We start from the raw sequence: 21,113 nt of genomic DNA, 5'->3' as shown, positions 1-21,113 counted from the left end.
CAAATTACATGTTCAAAACTTCTTGCATTGGCCGTGAATCGAACCCGGGCCTCCCGCGTGGCAGGCGAGAATTCTACCACTGAACAACCAATGCCTTGGAAGGGTGAGTTAACCCCAAAGGCTGGAAATCGTATCATAAAGCTTTTTTTCCAATAATATTTTCCACTTGTGGGCTCAGCTACATTGTTCACCCTAAAAAAAAGCAGTCCTTTCTCCCCGTCGGGGAATTGAACCCCGGTCTCCCGCGTGACAGGCGGGGATACTCACCACTATACTAACGAGGAGCAGGTGGGTCATACTTTTGAAAAAACGTGGAGCATTGGTACTAACCCTAAGTTTGGAGTGTTGGGCTTAAACCCTTCTAACATAAATATCTGTAGAGACTGAATGGTTGGAGCTAGGAACTACTACGACCCCTCTATGGAAAGCTGAGACTCTCACAGACACGTACATGTAATCGATGTTGCTCTATACCGCTCACAGGCCACACAATACTAGTTAGAAGGTGAGGCGTTTGTGGGAAATCCCAGGACATTGTCACAAATCCCAACCTCAAGACTGTTGTCAATGACAAGTTGGTTACTCTTTTCCACCTCACACACTGGAAATCTGCAATGGATTCACCAAAGTCTACTGAGAATGAGTAAATGTCCAAACTGTAAATGAAAGCAAAGTCGTATTTTTCAAGAGTCAGTTGAGAATTCGCCCAAGACCAGAGATTTCTGTTGGCCTGGCAATCTAACACAGATTTCCTCCTCAGGGGTTTGCATACTTGTCAAATTACATGTTCAAAACTTCTTGCATTGGCCGTGAATCGAACCCGGGCCTCCCGCGTGGCAGGCGAGAATTCTACCACTGAACAACCAATGCCTTGGAAGGGTGAGTTAACCCCAAAGGCTGGAAATCGTATCATAAAGCTTTTTTTCCAAGAATATTTTCCACTTGTGGGCTCAGCTACATTGTTCACCCTAAAAAAAAGCAGTCCTTTCTCCCCGTCGGGGAATTGAACCCCGGTCTCCCGCGTGACAGGCGGGGATACTCACCACTATACTAACGAGGAGCAGGTGGGTCATACTTTTGAAAAAACGTGGAGCATTGGTACTAACCCTAAGTTTGGAGTGTTGGGCTTAAACCCTTCTAACATAAATATCTGTAGAGACTGAATGGTTGGAGCTAGGAACTACTACGACCCCTCTATGGAAAGCTGAGACTCTCACAGACACGTACATGTAATCGATGTTGCTCTATACCGCTCACAGGCCACACAATACTAGTTAGAAGGTGAGGCGTTTGTGGGAAATCCCAGGACATTGTCACAAATCCCAACCTCAAGACTGTTGTCAATGACAAGTTGGTTACTCTTTTCCACCTCACACACTGGAAATCTGCAATGGATTCACCAAAGTCTACTGAGAATGAGTAAATGTCCAAACTGTAAATGAAAGCAAAGTCGTATTTTTCAAGAGTCAGTTGAGAATTCGCCCAAGACCAGAGATTTCTGTTGGCCTGGCAATCTAACACAGATTTCCTCCTCAGGGGTTTGCATACTTGTCAAAATTACATGTTCAAAACTTCTTGCATTGGCCGTGAATCGAACCCGGGCCTCCCGCGTGGCAGGCGAGAATTCTACCACTGAACAACCAATGCCTTGGAAGGGTGAGTTAACCCCAAAGGCTGGAAATCGTATCATAAAGCTTTTTTTCCAATAATATTTTCCACTTGTGGGCTCAGCTACATTGTTCACCCTAAAAAAAAGCAGTCCTTTCTCCCCGTCGGGGAATTGAACCCCGGTCTCCCGCGTGACAGGCGGGGATACTCACCACTATACTAACGAGGAGCAGGTGGGTCATACTTTTGAAAAAACGTGGAGCATTGGTACTAACCCTAAGTTTGGAGTGTTGGGCTTAAACCCTTCTAACATAAATATCTGTAGAGACTGAATGGTTGGAGCTAGGAACTACTACGACCCCTCTATGGAAAGCTGAGACTCTCACAGACACGTACATGTAATCGATGTTGCTCTATACCGCTCACAGGCCACACAATACTAGTTAGAAGGTGAGGCGTTTGTGGGAAATCCCAGGACATTGTCACAAATCCCAACCTCAAGACTGTTGTCAATGACAAGTTGGTTACTCTTTTCCACCTCACACACTGGAAATCTGCAATGGATTCACCAAAGTCTACTGAGAATGAGTAAATGTCCAAACTGTAAATGAAAGCAAAGTCGTATTTTTCAAGAGTCAGTTGAGAATTCGCCCAAGACCAGAGATTTCTGTTGGCCTGGCAATCTAACACAGATTTCCTCCTCAGGGGTTTGCATACTTGTCAAATTACATGTTCAAAACTTCTTGCATTGGCCGTGAATCGAACCCGGGCCTCCCGCGTGGCAGGCGAGAATTCTACCACTGAACAACCAATGCCTTGGAAGGGTGAGTTAACCCCAAAGGCTGGAAATCGTATCATAAAGCTTTTTTTCCAAGAATATTTTCCACTTGTGGGCTCAGCTACATTGTTCACCCTAAAAAAAAGCAGTCCTTTCTCCCCGTCGGGGAATTGAACCCCGGTCTCCCGCGTGACAGGCGGGGATACTCACCACTATACTAACGAGGAGCAGGTGGGTCATACTTTTGAAAAAACGTGGAGCATTGGTACTAACCCTAAGTTTGGAGTGTTGGGCTTAAACCCTTCTAACATAAATATCTGTAGAGACTGAATGGTTGGAGCTAGGAACTACTACGACCCCTCTATGGAAAGCTGAGACTCTCACAGACACGTACATGTAATCGATGTTGCTCTATACCGCTCACAGGCCACACAATACTAGTTAGAAGGTGAGGCGTTTGTGGGAAATCCCAGGACATTGTCACAAATCCCAACCTCAAGACTGTTGTCAATGACAAGTTGGTTACTCTTTTCCACCTCACACACTGGAAATCTGCAATGGATTCACCAAAGTCTACTGAGAATGAGTAAATGTCCAAACTGTAAATGAAAGCAAAGTCGTATTTTTCAAGAGTCAGTTGAGAATTCGCCCAAGACCAGAGATTTCTGTTGGCCTGGCAATCTAACACAGATTTCCTCCTCAGGGGTTTGCATACTTGTCAAATTACATGTTCAAAACTTCTTGCATTGGCCGTGAATCGAACCCGGGCCTCCCGCGTGGCAGGCGAGAATTCTACCACTGAACAACCAATGCCTTGGAAGGGTGAGTTAACCCCAAAGGCTGGAAATCGTATCATAAAGCTTTTTTTCCAATAATATTTTCCACTTGTGGGCTCAGCTACATTGTTCACCCTAAAAAAAAGCAGTCCTTTCTCCCCGTCGGGGAATTGAACCCCGGTCTCCCGCGTGACAGGCGGGGATACTCACCACTATACTAACGAGGAGCAGGTGGGTCATACTTTTGAAAAAACGTGGAGCATTGGTACTAACCCTAAGTTTGGAGTGTTGGGCTTAAACCCTTCTAACATAAATATCTGTAGAGACTGAATGGTTGGAGCTAGGAACTACTACGACCCCTCTATGGAAAGCTGAGACTCTCACAGACACGTACATGTAATCGATGTTGCTCTATACCGCTCACAGGCCACACAATACTAGTTAGAAGGTGAGGCGTTTGTGGGAAATCCCAGGACATTGTCACAAATCCCAACCTCAAGACTGTTGTCAATGACAAGTTGGTTACTCTTTTCCACCTCACACACTGGAAATCTGCAATGGATTCACCAAAGTCTACTGAGAATGAGTAAATGTCCAAACTGTAAATGAAAGCAAAGTCGTATTTTTCAAGAGTCAGTTGAGAATTCGCCCAAGACCAGAGATTTCTGTTGGCCTGGCAATCTAACACAGATTTCCTCCTCAGGGGTTTGCATACTTGTCAAAATTACATGTTCAAAACTTCTTGCATTGGCCGTGAATCGAACCCGGGCCTCCCGCGTGGCAGGCGAGAATTCTACCACTGAACAACCAATGCCTTGGAAGGGTGAGTTAACCCCAAAGGCTGGAAATCGTATCATAAAGCTTTTTTTCCAATAATATTTTCCACTTGTGGGCTCAGCTACATTGTTCACCCTAAAAAAAAGCAGTCCTTTCTCCCCGTCGGGGAATTGAACCCCGGTCTCCCGCGTGACAGGCGGGGATACTCACCACTATACTAACGAGGAGCAGGTGGGTCATACTTTTGAAAAAACGTGGAGCATTGGTACTAACCCTAAGTTTGGAGTGTTGGGCTTAAACCCTTCTAACATAAATATCTGTAGAGACTGAATGGTTGGAGCTAGGAACTACTACGACCCCTCTATGGAAAGCTGAGACTCTCACAGACACGTACATGTAATCGATGTTGCTCTATACCGCTCACAGGCCACACAATACTAGTTAGAAGGTGAGGCGTTTGTGGGAAATCCCAGGACATTGTCACAAATCCCAACCTCAAGACTGTTGTCAATGACAAGTTGGTTACTCTTTTCCACCTCACACACTGGAAATCTGCAATGGATTCACCAAAGTCTACTGAGAATGAGTAAATGTCCAAACTGTAAATGAAAGCAAAGTCGTATTTTTCAAGAGTCAGTTGAGAATTCGCCCAAGACCAGAGATTTCTGTTGGCCTGGCAATCTAACACAGATTTCCTCCTCAGGGGTTTGCATACTTGTCAAATTACATGTTCAAAACTTCTTGCATTGGCCGGGAATCGAACCCGGGCCTCCCGCGTGGCAGGCGAGAATTCTACCACTGAACAACCAATGCCTTGGAAGGGTGAGTTAACCCCAAAGGCTGGAAATCGTATCATAAAGCTTTTTTTCCAAGAATATTTTCCACTTGTGGGCTCAGCTACATTGTTCACCCTAAAAAAAAGCAGTCCTTTCTCCCCGTCGGGGAATTGAACCCCGGTCTCCCGCGTGACAGGCGGGGATACTCACCACTATACTAACGAGGAGCAGGTGGGTCATACTTTTGAAAAAACGTGGAGCATTGGTACTAACCCTAAGTTTGGAGTGTTGGGCTTAAACCCTTCTAACATAAATATCTGTAGAGACTGAATGGTTGGAGCTAGGAACTACTACGACCCCTCTATGGAAAGCTGAGACTCTCACAGACACGTACATGTAATCGATGTTGCTCTATACCGCTCACAGGCCACACAATACTAGTTAGAAGGTGAGGCGTTTGTGGGAAATCCCAGGACATTGTCACAAATCCCAACCTCAAGACTGTTGTCAATGACAAGTTGGTTACTCTTTTCCACCTCACACACTGGAAATCTGCAATGGATTCACCAAAGTCTACTGAGAATGAGTAAATGTCCAAACTGTAAATGAAAGCAAAGTCGTATTTTTCAAGAGTCAGTTGAGAATTCGCCCAAGACCAGAGATTTCTGTTGGCCTGGCAATCTAACACAGATTTCCTCCTCAGGGGTTTGCATACTTGTCAAATTACATGTTCAAAACTTCTTGCATTGGCCGTGAATCGAACCCGGGCCTCCCGCGTGGCAGGCGAGAATTCTACCACTGAACAACCAATGCCTTGGAAGGGTGAGTTAACCCCAAAGGCTGGAAATCGTATCATAAAGCTTTTTTTCCAAGAATATTTTCCACTTGTGGGCTCAGCTACATTGTTCACCCTAAAAAAAAGCAGTCCTTTCTCCCCGTCGGGGAATTGAACCCCGGTCTCCCGCGTGACAGGCGGGGATACTCACCACTATACTAACGAGGAGCAGGTGGGTCATACTTTTGAAAAAACGTGGAGCATTGGTACTAACCCTAAGTTTGGAGTGTTGGGCTTAAACCCTTCTAACATAAATATCTGTAGAGACTGAATGGTTGGAGCTAGGAACTACTACGACCCCTCTATGGAAAGCTGAGACTCTCACAGACACGTACATGTAATCGATGTTGCTCTATACCGCTCACAGGCCACACAATACTAGTTAGAAGGTGAGGCGTTTGTGGGAAATCCCAGGACATTGTCACAAATCCCAACCTCAAGACTGTTGTCAATGACAAGTTGGTTACTCTTTTCCACCTCACACACTGGAAATCTGCAATGGATTCACCAAAGTCTACTGAGAATGAGTAAATGTCCAAACTGTAAATGAAAGCAAAGTCGTATTTTTCAAGAGTCAGTTGAGAATTCGCCCAAGACCAGAGATTTCTGTTGGCCTGGCAATCTAACACAGATTTCCTCCTCAGGGGTTTGCATACTTGTCAAATTACATGTTCAAAACTTCTTGCATTGGCCGGGAATCAAACCCGGGCCTCCCGGCGAGAATTCTACCACTGAACAACCAATGCCTTGGAAGGGTGAGTTAACCCCAAAGGCTGGAAATCGTATCATAAAGCTTTTTTTCCAATAATATTTTCCACTTGTGGGCTCAGCTACATTGTTCACCCTAAAAAAAAGCAGTCCTTTCTCCCCGTCGGGGAATTGAACCCCGGTCTCCCGCGTGACAGGCGGGGATACTCACCACTATACTAACGAGGAGCAGGTGGGTCATACTTTTGAAAAAACGTGGAGCATTGGTACTAACCCTAAGTTTGGAGTGTTGGGCTTAAACCCTTCTAACATAAATATCTGTAGAGACTGAATGGTTGGAGCTAGGAACTACTACGACCCCTCTATGGAAAGCTGAGACTCTCACAGACACGTACATGTAATCGATGTTGCTCTATACCGCTCACAGGCCACACAATACTAGTTAGAAGGTGAGGCGTTTGTGGGAAATCCCAGGACATTGTCACAAATCCCAACCTCAAGACTGTTGTCAATGACAAGTTGGTTACTCTTTTCCACCTCACACACTGGAAATCTGCAATGGATTCACCAAAGTCTACTGAGAATGAGTAAATGTCCAAACTGTAAATGAAAGCAAAGTCGTATTTTTCAAGAGTCAGTTGAGAATTCGCCCAAGACCAGAGATTTCTGTTGGCCTGGCAATCTAACACAGATTTCCTCCTCAGGGGTTTGCATACTTGTCAAATTACATGTTCAAAACTTCTTGCATTGGCCGTGAATCGAACCCGGGCCTCCCGCGTGGCAGGCGAGAATTCTACCACTGAACAACCAATGCCTTGGAAGGGTGAGTTAACCCCAAAGGCTGGAAATCGTATCATAAAGCTTTTTTTCCAATAATATTTTCCACTTGTGGGCTCAGCTACATTGTTCACCCTAAAAAAAAGCAGTCCTTTCTCCCCGTCGGGGAATTGAACCCCGGTCTCCCGCGTGACAGGCGGGGATACTCACCACTATACTAACGAGGAGCAGGTGGGTCATACTTTTGAAAAAACGTGGAGCATTGGTACTAACCCTAAGTTTGGAGTGTTGGGCTTAAACCCTTCTAACATAAATATCTGTAGAGACTGAATGGTTGGAGCTAGGAACTACTACGACCCCTCTATGGAAAGCTGAGACTCTCACAGACACGTACATGTAATCGATGTTGCTCTATACCGCTCACAGGCCACACAATACTAGTTAGAAGGTGAGGCGTTTGTGGGAAATCCCAGGACATTGTCACAAATCCCAACCTCAAGACTGTTGTCAATGACAAGTTGGTTACTCTTTTCCACCTCACACACTGGAAATCTGCAATGGATTCACCAAAGTCTACTGAGAATGAGTAAATGTCCAAACTGTAAATGAAAGCAAAGTCGTATTTTTCAAGAGTCAGTTGAGAATTCGCCCAAGACCAGAGATTTCTGTTGGCCTGGCAATCTAACACAGATTTCCTCCTCAGGGGTTTGCATACTTGTCAAATTACATGTTCAAAACTTCTTGCATTGGCCGGGAATCGAACCCGGGCCTCCCGCGTGGCAGGCGAGAATTCTACCACTGAACAACCAATGCCTTGGAAGGGTGAGTTAACCCCAAAGGCTGGAAATCGTATCATAAAGCTTTTTTTCCAAGAATATTTTCCACTTGTGGGCTCAGCTACATTGTTCACCCTAAAAAAAAGCAGTCCTTTCTCCCCGTCGGGGAATTGAACCCCGGTCTCCCGCGTGACAGGCGGGGATACTCACCACTATACTAACGAGGAGCAGGTGGGTCATACTTTTGAAAAAACGTGGAGCATTGGTACTAACCCTAAGTTTGGAGTGTTGGGCTTAAACCCTTCTAACATAAATATCTGTAGAGACTGAATGGTTGGAGCTAGGAACTACTACGACCCCTCTATGGAAAGCTGAGACTCTCACAGACACGTACATGTAATCGATGTTGCTCTATACCGCTCACAGGCCACACAATACTAGTTAGAAGGTGAGGCGTTTGTGGGAAATCCCAGGACATTGTCACAAATCCCAACCTCAAGACTGTTGTCAATGACAAGTTGGTTACTCTTTTCCACCTCACACACTGGAAATCTGCAATGGATTCACCAAAGTCTACTGAGAATGAGTAAATGTCCAAACTGTAAATGAAAGCAAAGTCGTATTTTTCAAGAGTCAGTTGAGAATTCGCCCAAGACCAGAGATTTCTGTTGGCCTGGCAATCTAACACAGATTTCCTCCTCAGGGGTTTGCATACTTGTCAAATTACATGTTCAAAACTTCTTGCATTGGCCGTGAATCGAACCCGGGCCTCCCGCGTGGCAGGCGAGAATTCTACCACTGAACAACCAATGCCTTGGAAGGGTGAGTTAACCCCAAAGGCTGGAAATCGTATCATAAAGCTTTTTTTCCAATAATATTTTCCACTTGTGGGCTCAGCTACATTGTTCACCCTAAAAAAAAGCAGTCCTTTCTCCCCGTCGGGGAATTGAACCCCGGTCTCCCGCGTGACAGGCGGGGATACTCACCACTATACTAACGAGGAGCAGGTGGGTCATACTTTTGAAAAAACGTGGAGCATTGGTACTAACCCTAAGTTTGGAGTGTTGGGCTTAAACCCTTCTAACATAAATATCTGTAGAGACTGAATGGTTGGAGCTAGGAACTACTACGACCCCTCTATGGAAAGCTGAGACTCTCACAGACACGTACATGTAATCGATGTTGCTCTATACCGCTCACAGGCCACACAATACTAGTTAGAAGGTGAGGCGTTTGTGGGAAATCCCAGGACATTGTCACAAATCCCAACCTCAAGACTGTTGTCAATGACAAGTTGGTTACTCTTTTCCACCTCACACACTGGAAATCTGCAATGGATTCACCAAAGTCTACTGAGAATGAGTAAATGTCCAAACTGTAAATGAAAGCAAAGTCGTATTTTTCAAGAGTCAGTTGAGAATTCGCCCAAGACCAGAGATTTCTGTTGGCCTGGCAATCTAACACAGATTTCCTCCTCAGGGGTTTGCATACTTGTCAAAATTACATGTTCAAAACTTCTTGCATTGGCCGGGAATCGAACCCGGGCCTCCCGCGTGGCAGGCGAGAATTCTACCACTGAACAACCAATGCCTTGGAAGGGTGAGTTAACCCCAAAGGCTGGAAATCGTATCATAAAGCTTTTTTTCCAATAATATTTTCCACTTGTGGGCTCAGCTACATTGTTCACCCTAAAAAAAAGCAGTCCTTTCTCCCCGTCGGGGAATTGAACCCCGGTCTCCCGCGTGACAGGCGGGGATACTCACCACTATACTAACGAGGAGCAGGTGGGTCATACTTTGAAAAAACGTGGAGCATTGGTACTAACCCTAAGTTTGGAGTGTTGGGCTTAAACCCTTCTAACATAAATATCTGTAGAGACTGAATGGTTGGAGCTAGGAACTACTACGACCCCTCTATGGAAAGCTGAGACTCTCACAGACACGTACATGTAATCGATGTTGCTCTATACCGCTCACAGGCCACACAATACTAGTTAGAAGGTGAGGCGTTTGTGGGAAATCCCAGGACATTGTCACAAATCCCAACCTCAAGACTGTTGTCAATGACAAGTTGGTTACTCTTTTCCACCTCACACACTGGAAATCTGCAATGGATTCACCAAAGTCTACTGAGAATGAGTAAATGTCCAAACTGTAAATGAAAGCAAAGTCGTATTTTTCAAGAGTCAGTTGAGAATTCGCCCAAGACCAGAGATTTCTGTTGGCCTGGCAATCTAACACAGATTTCCTCCTCAGGGGTTTGCATACTTGTCAAATTACATGTTCAAAACTTCTTGCATTGGCCGGGAATCGAACCCGGGCCTCCCGCGTGGCAGGCGAGAATTCTACCACTGAACAACCAATGCCTTGGAAGGGTGAGTTAACCCCAAAGGCTGGAAATCGTATCATAAAGCTTTTTTTCCAAGAATATTTTCCACTTGTGGGCTCAGCTACATTGTTCACCCTAAAAAAAAGCAGTCCTTTCTCCCCGTCGGGGAATTGAACCCCGGTCTCCCGCGTGACAGGCGGGGATACTCACCACTATACTAACGAGGAGCAGGTGGGTCATACTTTTGAAAAAACGTGGAGCATTGGTACTAACCCTAAGTTTGGAGTGTTGGGCTTAAACCCTTCTAACATAAATATCTGTAGAGACTGAATGGTTGGAGCTAGGAACTACTACGACCCCTCTATGGAAAGCTGAGACTCTCACAGACACGTACATGTAATCGATGTTGCTCTATACCGCTCACAGGCCACACAATACTAGTTAGAAGGTGAGGCGTTTGTGGGAAATCCCAGGACATTGTCACAAATCCCAACCTCAAGACTGTTGTCAATGACAAGTTGGTTACTCTTTTCCACCTCACACACTGGAAATCTGCAATGGATTCACCAAAGTCTACTGAGAATGAGTAAATGTCCAAACTGTAAATGAAAGCAAAGTCGTATTTTTCAAGAGTCAGTTGAGAATTCGCCCAAGACCAGAGATTTCTGTTGGCCTGGCAATCTAACACAGATTTCCTCCTCAGGGGTTTGCATACTTGTCAAATTACATGTTCAAAACTTCTTGCATTGGCCGGGAATCGAACCCGGGCCTCCCGGCGAGAATTCTACCACTGAACAACCAATGCCTTGGAAGGGTGAGTTAACCCCAAAGGCTGGAAATCGTATCATAAAGCTTTTTTTCCAATAATATTTTCCACTTGTGGGCTCAGCTACATTGTTCACCCTAAAAAAAAGCAGTCCTTTCTCCCCGTCGGGGAATTGAACCCCGGTCTCCCGCGTGACAGGCGGGGATACTCACCACTATACTAACGAGGAGCAGGTGGGTCATACTTTGAAAAAACGTGGAGCATTGGTACTAACCCTAAGTTTGGAGTGTTGGGCTTAAACCCTTCTAACATAAATATCTGTAGAGACTGAATGGTTGGAGCTAGGAACTACTACGACCCCTCTATGGAAAGCTGAGACTCTCACAGACACGTACATGTAATCGATGTTGCTCTATACCGCTCACAGGCCACACAATACTAGTTAGAAGGTGAGGCGTTTGTGGGAAATCCCAGGACATTGTCACAAATCCCAACCTCAAGACTGTTGTCAATGACAAGTTGGTTACTCTTTTCCACCTCACACACTGGAAATCTGCAATGGATTCACCAAAGTCTACTGAGAATGAGTAAATGTCCAAACTGTAAATGAAAGCAAAGTCGTATTTTTCAAGAGTCAGTTGAGAATTCGCCCAAGACCAGAGATTTCTGTTGGCCTGGCAATCTAACACAGATTTCCTCCTCAGGGGTTTGCATACTTGTCAAATTACATGTTCAAAACTTCTTGCATTGGCCGGGAATCGAACCCGGGCCTCCCGCGTGGCAGGCGAGAATTCTACCACTGAACAACCAATGCCTTGGAAGGGTGAGTTAACCCCAAAGGCTGGAAATCGTATCATAAAGCTTTTTTTCCAAGAATATTTTCCACTTGTGGGCTCAGCTACATTGTTCACCCTAAAAAAAAGCAGTCCTTTCTCCCCGTCGGGGAATTGAACCCCGGTCTCCCGCGTGACAGGCGGGGATACTCACCACTATACTAACGAGGAGCAGGTGGGTCATACTTTTGAAAAAACGTGGAGCATTGGTACTAACCCTAAGTTTGGAGTGTTGGGCTTAAACCCTTCTAACATAAATATCTGTAGAGACTGAATGGTTGGAGCTAGGAACTACTACGACCCCTCTATGGAAAGCTGAGACTCTCACAGACACGTACATGTAATCGATGTTGCTCTATACCGCTCACAGGCCACACAATACTAGTTAGAAGGTGAGGCGTTTGTGGGAAATCCCAGGACATTGTCACAAATCCCAACCTCAAGACTGTTGTCAATGACAAGTTGGTTACTCTTTTCCACCTCACACACTGGAAATCTGCAATGGATTCACCAAAGTCTACTGAGAATGAGTAAATGTCCAAACTGTAAATGAAAGCAAAGTCGTATTTTTCAAGAGTCAGTTGAGAATTCGCCCAAGACCAGAGATTTCTGTTGGCCTGGCAATCTAACACAGATTTCCTCCTCAGGGGTTTGCATACTTGTCAAAATTACATGTTCAAAACTTCTTGCATTGGCCGTGAATCGAACCCGGGCCTCCCGCGTGGCAGGCGAGAATTCTACCACTGAACAACCAATGCCTTGGAAGGGTGAGTTAACCCCAAAGGCTGGAAATCGTATCATAAAGCTTTTTTTCCAAGAATATTTTCCACTTGTGGGCTCAGCTACATTGTTCACCCTAAAAAAAAGCAGTCCTTTCTCCCCGTCGGGGAATTGAACCCCGGTCTCCCGCGTGACAGGCGGGGATACTCACCACTATACTAACGAGGAGCAGGTGGGTCATACTTTTGAAAAAACGTGGAGCATTGGTACTAACCCTAAGTTTGGAGTGTTGGGCTTAAACCCTTCTAACATAAATATCTGTAGAGACTGAATGGTTGGAGCTAGGAACTACTACGACCCCTCTATGGAAAGCTGAGACTCTCACAGACACGTACATGTAATCGATGTTGCTCTATACCGCTCACAGGCCACACAATACTAGTTAGAAGGTGAGGCGTTTGTGGGAAATCCCAGGACATTGTCACAAATCCCAACCTCAAGACTGTTGTCAATGACAAGTTGGTTACTCTTTTCCACCTCACACACTGGAAATCTGCAATGGATTCACCAAAGTCTACTGAGAATGAGTAAATGTCCAAACTGTAAATGAAAGCAAAGTCGTATTTTTCAAGAGTCAGTTGAGAATTCGCCCAAGACCAGAGATTTCTGTTGGCCTGGCAATCTAACACAGATTTCCTCCTCAGGGGTTTGCATACTTGTCAAAATTACATGTTCAAAACTTCTTGCATTGGCCGGGAATCGAACCCGGGCCTCCCGCGTGGCAGGCGAGAATTCTACCACTGAACAACCAATGCCTTGGAAGGGTGAGTTAACCCCAAAGGCTGGAAATCGTATCATAAAGCTTTTTTTCCAAGAATATTTTCCACTTGTGGGCTCAGCTACATTGTTCACCCTAAAAAAAAGCAGTCCTTTCTCCCCGTCGGGGAATTGAACCCCGGTCTCCCGCGTGACAGGCGGGGATACTCACCACTATACTAACGAGGAGCAGGTGGGTCATACTTTGAAAAAACGTGGAGCATTGGTACTAACCCTAAGTTTGGCGTGTTGGGCTTAAACACTTCTAACATAAATATCTGTAGAGACTGAATGGTTGGAGCTAGGAACTACTACGACCCCTCTATGGAAAGCTGAGACTCTCACAGACACGTACATGTAATCGATGTTGCTCTATACCGCTCACAGGCCACACAATACTAGTTAGAAGGTGAGGCGTTTGTGGGAAATCCCAGGACATTGTCACAAATCCCAACCTCAAGACTGTTGTCAATGACAAGTTGGTTACTCTTTTCCACCTCACACACTGGAAATCTGCAATGGATTCACCAAAGTCTACTGAGAATGAGTAAATGTCCAAACTGTAAATGAAAGCAAAGTCGTATTTTTCAAGAGTCAGTTGAGAATTCGCCCAAGACCAGAGATTTCTGTTGGCCTGGCAATCTAACACAGATTTCCTCCTCAGGGGTTTGCATACTTGTCAAAATTACATGTTCAAAACTTCTTGCATTGGCCGGGAATCGAACCCGGGCCTCCCGCGTGGCAGGCGAGAATTCTACCACTGAACAACCAATGCCTTGGAAGGGTGAGTTAACCCCAAAGGCTGGAAATCGTATCATAAAGCTTTTTTTCCAATAATATTTTCCACTTGTGGGCTCAGCTACATTGTTCACCCTAAAAAAAAAGCAGTCCTTTCTCCCCGTCGGGGAATTGAACCCCGGTCTCCCGCGTGACAGGCGGGGATACTCACCACTATACTAACGAGGAGCAGGTGGGTCATACCTTTGAAAAAACGTGGAGCATTGGTACTAACCCTAAGTTTGGCGTGTTGGGCTTAAACACTTCTAACATAAATATCTGTAGAGACTGAATGGTTGGAGCTAGGAACTACTACGACCCCTCTATGGAAAGCTGAGACTCTCACAGACACGTACATGTAATCGATGTTGCTCTATACCGCTCACAGGCCACACAATACTAGTTAGAAGGTGAGGCGTTTGTGGGAAATCCCAGGACATTGTCACAAATCCCAACCTCAAGACTGTTGTCAATGACAAGTTGGTTACTCTTTTCCACCTCACACACTGGAAATCTGCAATGGATTCACCAAAGTCTACTGAGAATGAGTAAATGTCCAAACTGTAAATGAAAGCAAAGTCGTATTTTTCAAGAGTCAGTTGAGAATTCGCCCAAGACCAGAGATTTCTGTTGGCCTGGCAATCTAACACAGATTTCCTCCTCAGGGGTTTGCATACTTGTCAAATTACATGTTCAAAACTTCTTGCATTGGCCGGGAATCGAACCCGGGCCTCCCGCGTGGCAGGCGAGAATTCTACCACTGAACAACCAATGCCTTGGAAGGGTGAGTTAACCCCAAAGGCTGGAAATCGTATCATAAAGCTTTTTTTCCAAGAATATTTTCCACTTGTGGGCTCAGCTACATTGTTCACCCTAAAAAAAAAGCAGTCCTTTCTCCCCGTCGGGGAATTGAACCCCGGTCTCCCGCGTGACAGGCGGGGATACTCACCACTATACTAACGAGGAGCAGGTGGGTCATACCTTTGAAAAAACGTGGAGCATTGGTACTAACCCTAAGTTTGGCGTGTTGGGCTTAAACCCTTCTAACATAAATATCTGTAGAGACTGAATGGTTGGAGCTAGGAACTACTACGACCCCTCTATGGAAAGCTGAGACTCTCACAGACACGTACATGTAATCGATTTTGCTCTATACCGCTCACAGGCCACACAATACTAGTTAGAAGGTGAGGCGTTTGTGGGAAATCCCAGGACATTGTCACAAATCCCAACCTCAAGACTGTTGTCAATGACAAGTTGGTTACTCTTTTCCACCTCACACACTGGAAATCTGCAATGGATTCACCAAAGTCTACTGAGAATGAGTAAATGTCCAAACTGTAAATGAAAGCAAAGTCGTATTTTTCAAGAGTCAGTTGAGAATTCGCCCAAGACCAGAGATTTCTGTTGGCCTGGCAATCTAACACAGATTTCCTCCTCAGGGGTTTGCATACTTGTCAAAATTACATGTTCAAAACTTCTTGCATTGGCCGGGAATCGAACCCGGGCCTCCCGCGTGGCAGGCGAGAATTCTACCACTGAACAACCAATGCCTTGGAAGGGTGAGTTAACCCCAAAGGCTGGAAATCGTATCATAAAGCTTTTTTTCCAAGAATATTTTCCACTTGTGGGCTCAGCTACATTGTTCACCCTAAAAAAAAAGCAGTCCTTTCTCCCCGTCGGGGAATTGAACCCCGGTCTCCCGCGTGACAGGCGGGGATACTCACCACTATACTAACGAGGAGCAGGTGGGTCATACCTTTGAAAAAACGTGGAGCATTGGTACTAACCCTAAGTTTGGCGTGTTGGGCTTAAACACTTCTAACATAAATATCTGTAGAGACTGAATGGTTGGAGCTAGGAACTACTACGACCCCTCTATGGAAAGCTGAGACTCTCACAGACACGTACATGTAATCGATTTTGCTCTATACCGCTCACAGGCCACACAATACTAGTTAGAAGGTGAGGCGTTTGTGGGAAATCCCAGGACATTGTCACAAATCCCAACCTCAAGACTGTTGTCAATGACAAGTTGGTTACTCTTTTCCACCTCACACACTGGAAATCTGCAATGGATTCACCAAAGTCTACTGAGAATGAGTAAATGTCCAAACTGTAAATGAAAGCAAAGTCGTATTTTTCAAGAGTCAGTTGAGAATTCGCCCAAGACCAGAGATTTCTGTTGGCCTGGCAATCTAACACAGATTTCCTCCTCAGGGGTTTGCATACTTGTCAAATTACATGTTCAAAACTTCTTGCATTGGCCGGGAATCGAACCCGGGCCTCCCGCGTGGCAGGCGAGAATTCTACCACTGAACAACCAATGCCTTGGAAGGGTGAGTTAACCCAAAGGCTGGAAATCGTATCATAAAGCTTTTTTTCCAAGAATATTTTCCACTTGTGGGCTCAGCTACATTGTTCACCCTAAAAAAAAAGCAGTCCTTTCTCCCCGTCGGGGAATTGAACCCCGGTCTCCCGCGTGACAGGCGGGGATACTCACCACTATACTAACGAGGAGCAGGTGGGTCATACCTTTGAAAAAACGTGGAGCATTGGTACTAACCCTAAGTTTGGCGTGTTGGGCTTAAACACTTCTAACATAAATATCTGTAGAGACTGAATGGTTGGAGCTAGGAACTACTACGACCCCTCTATGGAAAGCTGAGACTCTCACAGACACGTACATGTAATCGATTTTGCTCTATACCGCTCACAGGCCACACAATACTAGTTAGAAGGTGAGGCGTTTGTGGGAAATCCCAGGACATTGTCACAAATCCCAACCTCAAGACTGTTGTCAATGACAAGTTGGTTACTCTTTTCCACCTCACACACTGGAAATCTGCAATGGATTCACCAAAGTCTACTGAGAATGAGTAAATGTCCAAACTGTAAATGAAAGCAAAGTCGTATTTTTCAAGAGTCAGTTGAGAATTCGCCCAAGACCAGAGATTTCTGTTGGCCTGGCAATCTAACACAGATTTCCTCCTCAGGGGTTTGCATACTTGTCAAAATTACATGTTCAAAACTTCTTGCATTGGCCGGGAATCGAACCCGGGCCTCCCGCGTGGCAGGCGAGAATTCTACCACTGAACAACCAATGCCTTGGAAGGGTGAGTTAACCCCAAAGGCTGGAAATCGTATCATAAAGCTTTTTTTCCAAGAATATTTTCCACTTGTGGGCTCAGCTACATTGTTCACCCTAAAAAAAAAGCAGTCCTTTCTCCCCGTCGGGGAATTGAACCCCGGTCTCCCGCGTGACAGGCGGGGATACTCACCACTATACTAACGAGGAGCAGGTGGGTCATACCTTTGAAAAAACGTGGAGCATTGGTACTAACCCTAAGTTTGGCGTGTTGGGCTTAAACACTTCTAACATAAATATCTGTAGAGACTGAATGGTTGGAGCTAGGAACTACTACGACCCCTCTATGGAAAGCTGAGACTCTCACAGACACGTACATGTAATCGATTTTGCTCTATACCGCTCACAGGCCACACAATACTAGTTAGAAGGTGAGGCGTTTGTGGGAAATCCCAGGACATTGTCACAAATCCCAACCTCAAGACTGTTGTCAATGACAAGTTGGTTACTCTTTTCCACCTCACACACTGGAAATCTGCAATGGATTCACCAAAGTCTACTGAGAATGAGTAAATGTCCAAACTGTAAATGAAAGCAAAGTCGTATTTTTCAAGAGTCAGTTGAGAATTCGCCCAAGACCAGAGATTTCTGTTGGCCTGGCAATCTAACACAGATTTCCTCCTCAGGGGTTTGCATACTTGTCAAAATTACATGTTCAAAACTTCTTGCATTGGCCGGGAATCGAACCCGGGCCTCCCGCGTGGCAGGCGAGAATTCTACCACTGAACAACCAATGCCTTGGAAGGGTGAGTTAACCCCAAAGGCTGGAAATCGTATCATAAAGCTTTTTTTCCAAGAATATTTTCCACTTGTGGGCTCAGCTACATTGTTCACCCTAAAAAAAAAGCAGTCCTTTCTCCCCGTCGGGGAATTGAACCCCGGTCTCCCGCGTGACAGGCGGGGATACTCACCACTATACTAACGAGGAGCAGGTGGGTCATACCTTTGAAAAAACGTGGAGCATTGGTACTAACCCTAAGTTTGGCGTGTTGGGCTTAAACACTTCTAACATAAATATCTGTAGAGACTGAATGGTTGGAGCTAGGAACTACTACGACCCCTCTATGGAAAGCTGAGACTCTCACAGACACGTACATGTAATCGATTTTGCTCTATACCGCTCACAGGCCACACAATACTAGTTAGAAGGTGAGGCGTTTGTGGGAAATCCCAGGACATTGTCACAAATCCCAACCTCAAGACTGTTGTCAATGACAAGTTGGTTACTCTTTTCCACCTCACACACTGGAAATCTGCAATGGATTCACCAAAGTCTACTGAGAATGAGTAAATGTCCAAACTGTAAATGAAAGCAAAGTCGTATTTTTCAAGAGTCAGTTGAGAATTCGCCCAAGACCAGAGATTTCTGTTGGCCTGGCAATCTAACACAGATTTCCTCCTCAGGGTTTGCATACTTGTCAAATTACATGTTCAAAACTTCTTGCATTGGCCGGGAATCGAACCCGGGCCTCCCGCGTGGCAGGCGAGAATTCTACCACTGAACAACCAATGCCTTGGAAGGGTGAGTTAACCCCAAAGGCTGGAAATCGTATCATAAAGCTTTTTTTCCAAGAATATTTTCCACTTGTGGGCTCAGCTACATTGTTCACCCTAAAAAAAAAGCAGTCCTTTCTCCCCGTCGGGGAATTGAACCCCGGTCTCCCGCGTGACAGGCGGGGATACTCACCACTATACTAACGAGGAGCAGGTGGGTCATACCTTTGAAAAAACGTGGAGCATTGGTACTAACCCTAAGTTTGGCGTGTTGGGCTTAAACACTTCTAACATAAATATCTGTAGAGACTGAATGGTTGGAGCTAGGAACTACTACGACCCCTCTATGGAAAGCTGAGACTCTCACAGACACGTACATGTAATCGATTTTGCTCTATACCGCTCACAGGCCACACAATACTAGTTAGAAGGTGAGGCGTTTGTGGGAAATCCCAGGACATTGTCACAAATCCCAACCTCAAGACTGTTGTCAATGACAAGTTGGTTACTCTTTTCCACCTCACACACTGGAAATCTGCAATGGATTCACCAAAGTCTACTGAGAATGAGTAAATGTCCAAACTGTAAATGAAAGCAAAGTCGTATTTTTCAAGAGTCAGTTGAGAATTCGCCCAAGACCAGAGATTTCTGTTGGCCTGGCAATCTAACACAGATTTCCTCCTCAGGGGTTTGCATACTTGTCAAAATTACATGTTCAAAACTTCTTGCATTGGCCGGGAATCGAACCCGGGCCTCCCGCGTGGCAGGCGAGAATTCTACCACTGAACAACCAATGCCTTGGAAGGGTGAGTTAACCCCAAAGGCTGGAAATCGTATCATAAAGCTTTTTTTCCAAGAATATTTTCCACTTGTGGGCTCAGCTACATTGTTCACCCTAAAAAAAAAGCAGTCCTTTCTCCCCGTCGGGGAATTGAACCCCGGTCTCCCGCGTGACAGGCGGGGATACTCACCACTATACTAACGAGGAGCAGGTGGGTCATACCTTTGAAAAAACGTGGAGCATTGGTACTAACCCTAAGTTTGGCGTGTTGGGCTTAAACACTTCTAACATAAATATCTGTAGAGACTGAATGGTTGGAGCTAGGAACTACTACGACCCCTCTATGGAAAGCTGAGACTCTCACAGACACGTACATGTAATCGATTTTGCTCTATACCGCTCACAGGCCACACAATACTAGTTAGAAGGTGAGGCGTTTGTGGGAAATCCCAGGACATTGTCACAAATCCCAACCTCAAGACTGTTGTCAATGACAAGTTGGTTACTCTTTTCCACCTCACACACTGGAAATCTGCAATGGATTCACCAAAGTCTACTGAGAATGAGTAAATGTCCAAACTGTAAATGAAAGCAAAGTCGTATTTTTCAAGAGTCAGTTGAGAATTCGCCCAAGACCAGAGATTTCTGTTGGCCTGGCAATCTAACACAGATTTCCTCCTCAGGGGTTTGCATACTTGTCAAAATTACATGTTCAAAACTTCTTGCATTGGCCGGGAATCGAACCCGGGCCTCCCGCGTGGCAGGCGAGAATTCTACCACTGAACAACCAATGCCTTGGAAGGGTGAGTTAACCCCAAAGGCTGGAAATCGTATCATAAAGCTTTTTTTCCAAGAATATTTTCCACTTGTGGGCTCAGCTACATTGTTCACCCTAAAAAAAAAGCAGTCCTTTCTCCCCGTCGGGGAATTGAACCCCGGTCTCCCGCGTGACAGGCGGGGATACTCACCACTATACTAACGAGGAGCAGGTGGGTCATACCTTTGAAAAACGTGGAGCATTGGTACTAACCCTAAGTTTGGCGTGTTGGGCTTAAACACTTCTAACATAAATATCTGTAGAGACTGAATGGTTGGAGCTAGGAACTACTACGACCCCTCTATGGAAAGCTGAGACTCTCACAGACACGTACATGTAATCGATTTTGCTCTATACCGCTCACAGGCCACACAATACTAGTTAGAAGGTGAGGCGTTTGTGGGAAATCCCAGGACATTGTCACAAATCCCAACCTCAAGACTGTTGTCAATGACAAGTTGGTTACTCTTTTCCACCTCACACACTGGAAATCTGCAATGGATTCACCAAAGTCTACTGAGAATGAGTAAATGTCCAAACTGTAAATGAAAGCAAAGTCGTATTTTTCAAGAGTCAGTTGAGAATTCGCCCAAGACCAGAGATTTCTGTTGGCCTGGCAATCTAACACAGATTTCCTCCTCAGGGGTTTGCATACTTGTCAAAATTACATGTTCAAAACTTCTTGCATTGGCCGGGAATCGAACCCGGGCCTCCCGCGTGGCAGGCGAGAATTCTACCACTGAACAACCAATGCCTTGGAAGGGTGAGTTAACCCCAAAGGCTGGAAATCGTATCATAAAGCTTTTTTTCCAAGAATATTTT

The 21,113-nt window shown here is 45.3% G+C and overlaps 53 non-coding genes across 53 annotated transcripts; all 53 read right to left on the bottom strand.

Annotated features, from left to right (window-relative positions):
- Positions 1 to 23: 23 nt before the first annotated feature.
- On the bottom strand, positions 24 to 94 carry trnag-gcc (transfer RNA glycine (anticodon GCC)). Its single transcript has one exon. It is a non-coding gene; the product is annotated as a tRNA-Gly (tRNA).
- A 118-nt stretch (positions 95 to 212) lies between these two features.
- On the bottom strand, positions 213 to 284 carry trnad-guc (transfer RNA aspartic acid (anticodon GUC)). Its single transcript has one exon. It is a non-coding gene; the product is annotated as a tRNA-Asp (tRNA).
- Positions 285 to 799: 515 nt separating this feature from the next.
- On the bottom strand, positions 800 to 870 carry trnag-gcc (transfer RNA glycine (anticodon GCC)). Its single transcript has one exon. It is a non-coding gene; the product is annotated as a tRNA-Gly (tRNA).
- Positions 871 to 988: 118 nt separating this feature from the next.
- On the bottom strand, positions 989 to 1,060 carry trnad-guc (transfer RNA aspartic acid (anticodon GUC)). The gene has a single exon. It is a non-coding gene; the product is annotated as a tRNA-Asp (tRNA).
- A 516-nt stretch (positions 1,061 to 1,576) lies between these two features.
- trnag-gcc (transfer RNA glycine (anticodon GCC)) lies at positions 1,577 to 1,647 on the bottom strand. The gene has a single exon. It is a non-coding gene; the product is annotated as a tRNA-Gly (tRNA).
- Positions 1,648 to 1,765: 118 nt separating this feature from the next.
- Positions 1,766 to 1,837, bottom strand: trnad-guc (transfer RNA aspartic acid (anticodon GUC)). The gene has a single exon. It is a non-coding gene; the product is annotated as a tRNA-Asp (tRNA).
- A 515-nt stretch (positions 1,838 to 2,352) lies between these two features.
- Positions 2,353 to 2,423, bottom strand: trnag-gcc (transfer RNA glycine (anticodon GCC)). Its single transcript has one exon. It is a non-coding gene; the product is annotated as a tRNA-Gly (tRNA).
- Positions 2,424 to 2,541: 118 nt separating this feature from the next.
- Positions 2,542 to 2,613, bottom strand: trnad-guc (transfer RNA aspartic acid (anticodon GUC)). Its single transcript has one exon. It is a non-coding gene; the product is annotated as a tRNA-Asp (tRNA).
- A 515-nt stretch (positions 2,614 to 3,128) lies between these two features.
- On the bottom strand, positions 3,129 to 3,199 carry trnag-gcc (transfer RNA glycine (anticodon GCC)). Its single transcript has one exon. It is a non-coding gene; the product is annotated as a tRNA-Gly (tRNA).
- A 118-nt stretch (positions 3,200 to 3,317) lies between these two features.
- Positions 3,318 to 3,389, bottom strand: trnad-guc (transfer RNA aspartic acid (anticodon GUC)). The gene has a single exon. It is a non-coding gene; the product is annotated as a tRNA-Asp (tRNA).
- A 516-nt stretch (positions 3,390 to 3,905) lies between these two features.
- Positions 3,906 to 3,976, bottom strand: trnag-gcc (transfer RNA glycine (anticodon GCC)). Its single transcript has one exon. It is a non-coding gene; the product is annotated as a tRNA-Gly (tRNA).
- Positions 3,977 to 4,094: 118 nt separating this feature from the next.
- Positions 4,095 to 4,166, bottom strand: trnad-guc (transfer RNA aspartic acid (anticodon GUC)). The gene has a single exon. It is a non-coding gene; the product is annotated as a tRNA-Asp (tRNA).
- A 515-nt stretch (positions 4,167 to 4,681) lies between these two features.
- trnag-gcc (transfer RNA glycine (anticodon GCC)) lies at positions 4,682 to 4,752 on the bottom strand. Its single transcript has one exon. It is a non-coding gene; the product is annotated as a tRNA-Gly (tRNA).
- Positions 4,753 to 4,870: 118 nt separating this feature from the next.
- On the bottom strand, positions 4,871 to 4,942 carry trnad-guc (transfer RNA aspartic acid (anticodon GUC)). The gene has a single exon. It is a non-coding gene; the product is annotated as a tRNA-Asp (tRNA).
- Positions 4,943 to 5,457: 515 nt separating this feature from the next.
- trnag-gcc (transfer RNA glycine (anticodon GCC)) lies at positions 5,458 to 5,528 on the bottom strand. Its single transcript has one exon. It is a non-coding gene; the product is annotated as a tRNA-Gly (tRNA).
- Positions 5,529 to 5,646: 118 nt separating this feature from the next.
- Positions 5,647 to 5,718, bottom strand: trnad-guc (transfer RNA aspartic acid (anticodon GUC)). Its single transcript has one exon. It is a non-coding gene; the product is annotated as a tRNA-Asp (tRNA).
- A 696-nt stretch (positions 5,719 to 6,414) lies between these two features.
- On the bottom strand, positions 6,415 to 6,486 carry trnad-guc (transfer RNA aspartic acid (anticodon GUC)). Its single transcript has one exon. It is a non-coding gene; the product is annotated as a tRNA-Asp (tRNA).
- Positions 6,487 to 7,001: 515 nt separating this feature from the next.
- trnag-gcc (transfer RNA glycine (anticodon GCC)) lies at positions 7,002 to 7,072 on the bottom strand. Its single transcript has one exon. It is a non-coding gene; the product is annotated as a tRNA-Gly (tRNA).
- Positions 7,073 to 7,190: 118 nt separating this feature from the next.
- On the bottom strand, positions 7,191 to 7,262 carry trnad-guc (transfer RNA aspartic acid (anticodon GUC)). Its single transcript has one exon. It is a non-coding gene; the product is annotated as a tRNA-Asp (tRNA).
- Positions 7,263 to 7,777: 515 nt separating this feature from the next.
- Positions 7,778 to 7,848, bottom strand: trnag-gcc (transfer RNA glycine (anticodon GCC)). The gene has a single exon. It is a non-coding gene; the product is annotated as a tRNA-Gly (tRNA).
- A 118-nt stretch (positions 7,849 to 7,966) lies between these two features.
- On the bottom strand, positions 7,967 to 8,038 carry trnad-guc (transfer RNA aspartic acid (anticodon GUC)). Its single transcript has one exon. It is a non-coding gene; the product is annotated as a tRNA-Asp (tRNA).
- A 515-nt stretch (positions 8,039 to 8,553) lies between these two features.
- On the bottom strand, positions 8,554 to 8,624 carry trnag-gcc (transfer RNA glycine (anticodon GCC)). The gene has a single exon. It is a non-coding gene; the product is annotated as a tRNA-Gly (tRNA).
- A 118-nt stretch (positions 8,625 to 8,742) lies between these two features.
- trnad-guc (transfer RNA aspartic acid (anticodon GUC)) lies at positions 8,743 to 8,814 on the bottom strand. The gene has a single exon. It is a non-coding gene; the product is annotated as a tRNA-Asp (tRNA).
- Positions 8,815 to 9,330: 516 nt separating this feature from the next.
- Positions 9,331 to 9,401, bottom strand: trnag-gcc (transfer RNA glycine (anticodon GCC)). The gene has a single exon. It is a non-coding gene; the product is annotated as a tRNA-Gly (tRNA).
- Positions 9,402 to 9,519: 118 nt separating this feature from the next.
- On the bottom strand, positions 9,520 to 9,591 carry trnad-guc (transfer RNA aspartic acid (anticodon GUC)). Its single transcript has one exon. It is a non-coding gene; the product is annotated as a tRNA-Asp (tRNA).
- Positions 9,592 to 10,105: 514 nt separating this feature from the next.
- Positions 10,106 to 10,176, bottom strand: trnag-gcc (transfer RNA glycine (anticodon GCC)). The gene has a single exon. It is a non-coding gene; the product is annotated as a tRNA-Gly (tRNA).
- Positions 10,177 to 10,294: 118 nt separating this feature from the next.
- trnad-guc (transfer RNA aspartic acid (anticodon GUC)) lies at positions 10,295 to 10,366 on the bottom strand. The gene has a single exon. It is a non-coding gene; the product is annotated as a tRNA-Asp (tRNA).
- A 696-nt stretch (positions 10,367 to 11,062) lies between these two features.
- On the bottom strand, positions 11,063 to 11,134 carry trnad-guc (transfer RNA aspartic acid (anticodon GUC)). The gene has a single exon. It is a non-coding gene; the product is annotated as a tRNA-Asp (tRNA).
- Positions 11,135 to 11,648: 514 nt separating this feature from the next.
- Positions 11,649 to 11,719, bottom strand: trnag-gcc (transfer RNA glycine (anticodon GCC)). Its single transcript has one exon. It is a non-coding gene; the product is annotated as a tRNA-Gly (tRNA).
- A 118-nt stretch (positions 11,720 to 11,837) lies between these two features.
- Positions 11,838 to 11,909, bottom strand: trnad-guc (transfer RNA aspartic acid (anticodon GUC)). Its single transcript has one exon. It is a non-coding gene; the product is annotated as a tRNA-Asp (tRNA).
- Positions 11,910 to 12,425: 516 nt separating this feature from the next.
- On the bottom strand, positions 12,426 to 12,496 carry trnag-gcc (transfer RNA glycine (anticodon GCC)). The gene has a single exon. It is a non-coding gene; the product is annotated as a tRNA-Gly (tRNA).
- Positions 12,497 to 12,614: 118 nt separating this feature from the next.
- Positions 12,615 to 12,686, bottom strand: trnad-guc (transfer RNA aspartic acid (anticodon GUC)). The gene has a single exon. It is a non-coding gene; the product is annotated as a tRNA-Asp (tRNA).
- A 516-nt stretch (positions 12,687 to 13,202) lies between these two features.
- On the bottom strand, positions 13,203 to 13,273 carry trnag-gcc (transfer RNA glycine (anticodon GCC)). The gene has a single exon. It is a non-coding gene; the product is annotated as a tRNA-Gly (tRNA).
- A 118-nt stretch (positions 13,274 to 13,391) lies between these two features.
- Positions 13,392 to 13,463, bottom strand: trnad-guc (transfer RNA aspartic acid (anticodon GUC)). The gene has a single exon. It is a non-coding gene; the product is annotated as a tRNA-Asp (tRNA).
- A 515-nt stretch (positions 13,464 to 13,978) lies between these two features.
- Positions 13,979 to 14,049, bottom strand: trnag-gcc (transfer RNA glycine (anticodon GCC)). Its single transcript has one exon. It is a non-coding gene; the product is annotated as a tRNA-Gly (tRNA).
- Positions 14,050 to 14,168: 119 nt separating this feature from the next.
- Positions 14,169 to 14,240, bottom strand: trnad-guc (transfer RNA aspartic acid (anticodon GUC)). Its single transcript has one exon. It is a non-coding gene; the product is annotated as a tRNA-Asp (tRNA).
- Positions 14,241 to 14,755: 515 nt separating this feature from the next.
- On the bottom strand, positions 14,756 to 14,826 carry trnag-gcc (transfer RNA glycine (anticodon GCC)). Its single transcript has one exon. It is a non-coding gene; the product is annotated as a tRNA-Gly (tRNA).
- A 119-nt stretch (positions 14,827 to 14,945) lies between these two features.
- On the bottom strand, positions 14,946 to 15,017 carry trnad-guc (transfer RNA aspartic acid (anticodon GUC)). Its single transcript has one exon. It is a non-coding gene; the product is annotated as a tRNA-Asp (tRNA).
- Positions 15,018 to 15,533: 516 nt separating this feature from the next.
- Positions 15,534 to 15,604, bottom strand: trnag-gcc (transfer RNA glycine (anticodon GCC)). Its single transcript has one exon. It is a non-coding gene; the product is annotated as a tRNA-Gly (tRNA).
- A 119-nt stretch (positions 15,605 to 15,723) lies between these two features.
- trnad-guc (transfer RNA aspartic acid (anticodon GUC)) lies at positions 15,724 to 15,795 on the bottom strand. Its single transcript has one exon. It is a non-coding gene; the product is annotated as a tRNA-Asp (tRNA).
- A 515-nt stretch (positions 15,796 to 16,310) lies between these two features.
- Positions 16,311 to 16,381, bottom strand: trnag-gcc (transfer RNA glycine (anticodon GCC)). The gene has a single exon. It is a non-coding gene; the product is annotated as a tRNA-Gly (tRNA).
- A 118-nt stretch (positions 16,382 to 16,499) lies between these two features.
- trnad-guc (transfer RNA aspartic acid (anticodon GUC)) lies at positions 16,500 to 16,571 on the bottom strand. The gene has a single exon. It is a non-coding gene; the product is annotated as a tRNA-Asp (tRNA).
- A 516-nt stretch (positions 16,572 to 17,087) lies between these two features.
- trnag-gcc (transfer RNA glycine (anticodon GCC)) lies at positions 17,088 to 17,158 on the bottom strand. The gene has a single exon. It is a non-coding gene; the product is annotated as a tRNA-Gly (tRNA).
- Positions 17,159 to 17,277: 119 nt separating this feature from the next.
- Positions 17,278 to 17,349, bottom strand: trnad-guc (transfer RNA aspartic acid (anticodon GUC)). Its single transcript has one exon. It is a non-coding gene; the product is annotated as a tRNA-Asp (tRNA).
- A 516-nt stretch (positions 17,350 to 17,865) lies between these two features.
- Positions 17,866 to 17,936, bottom strand: trnag-gcc (transfer RNA glycine (anticodon GCC)). Its single transcript has one exon. It is a non-coding gene; the product is annotated as a tRNA-Gly (tRNA).
- A 119-nt stretch (positions 17,937 to 18,055) lies between these two features.
- On the bottom strand, positions 18,056 to 18,127 carry trnad-guc (transfer RNA aspartic acid (anticodon GUC)). Its single transcript has one exon. It is a non-coding gene; the product is annotated as a tRNA-Asp (tRNA).
- A 514-nt stretch (positions 18,128 to 18,641) lies between these two features.
- Positions 18,642 to 18,712, bottom strand: trnag-gcc (transfer RNA glycine (anticodon GCC)). The gene has a single exon. It is a non-coding gene; the product is annotated as a tRNA-Gly (tRNA).
- Positions 18,713 to 18,831: 119 nt separating this feature from the next.
- On the bottom strand, positions 18,832 to 18,903 carry trnad-guc (transfer RNA aspartic acid (anticodon GUC)). The gene has a single exon. It is a non-coding gene; the product is annotated as a tRNA-Asp (tRNA).
- Positions 18,904 to 19,419: 516 nt separating this feature from the next.
- Positions 19,420 to 19,490, bottom strand: trnag-gcc (transfer RNA glycine (anticodon GCC)). The gene has a single exon. It is a non-coding gene; the product is annotated as a tRNA-Gly (tRNA).
- A 119-nt stretch (positions 19,491 to 19,609) lies between these two features.
- Positions 19,610 to 19,681, bottom strand: trnad-guc (transfer RNA aspartic acid (anticodon GUC)). The gene has a single exon. It is a non-coding gene; the product is annotated as a tRNA-Asp (tRNA).
- A 516-nt stretch (positions 19,682 to 20,197) lies between these two features.
- Positions 20,198 to 20,268, bottom strand: trnag-gcc (transfer RNA glycine (anticodon GCC)). The gene has a single exon. It is a non-coding gene; the product is annotated as a tRNA-Gly (tRNA).
- A 119-nt stretch (positions 20,269 to 20,387) lies between these two features.
- On the bottom strand, positions 20,388 to 20,459 carry trnad-guc (transfer RNA aspartic acid (anticodon GUC)). The gene has a single exon. It is a non-coding gene; the product is annotated as a tRNA-Asp (tRNA).
- Positions 20,460 to 20,974: 515 nt separating this feature from the next.
- On the bottom strand, positions 20,975 to 21,045 carry trnag-gcc (transfer RNA glycine (anticodon GCC)). The gene has a single exon. It is a non-coding gene; the product is annotated as a tRNA-Gly (tRNA).
- Positions 21,046 to 21,113: the final 68 nt, after the last annotated feature.

This window comes from Oncorhynchus kisutch, linkage group LG23 (assembly GCF_002021735.2).
Source record: "Oncorhynchus kisutch isolate 150728-3 linkage group LG23, Okis_V2, whole genome shotgun sequence".
Lineage (NCBI taxonomy): Eukaryota > Metazoa > Chordata > Actinopteri > Salmoniformes > Salmonidae > Oncorhynchus > Oncorhynchus kisutch.
This window is presented reverse-complemented; position numbering and strand designations above follow the sequence as displayed.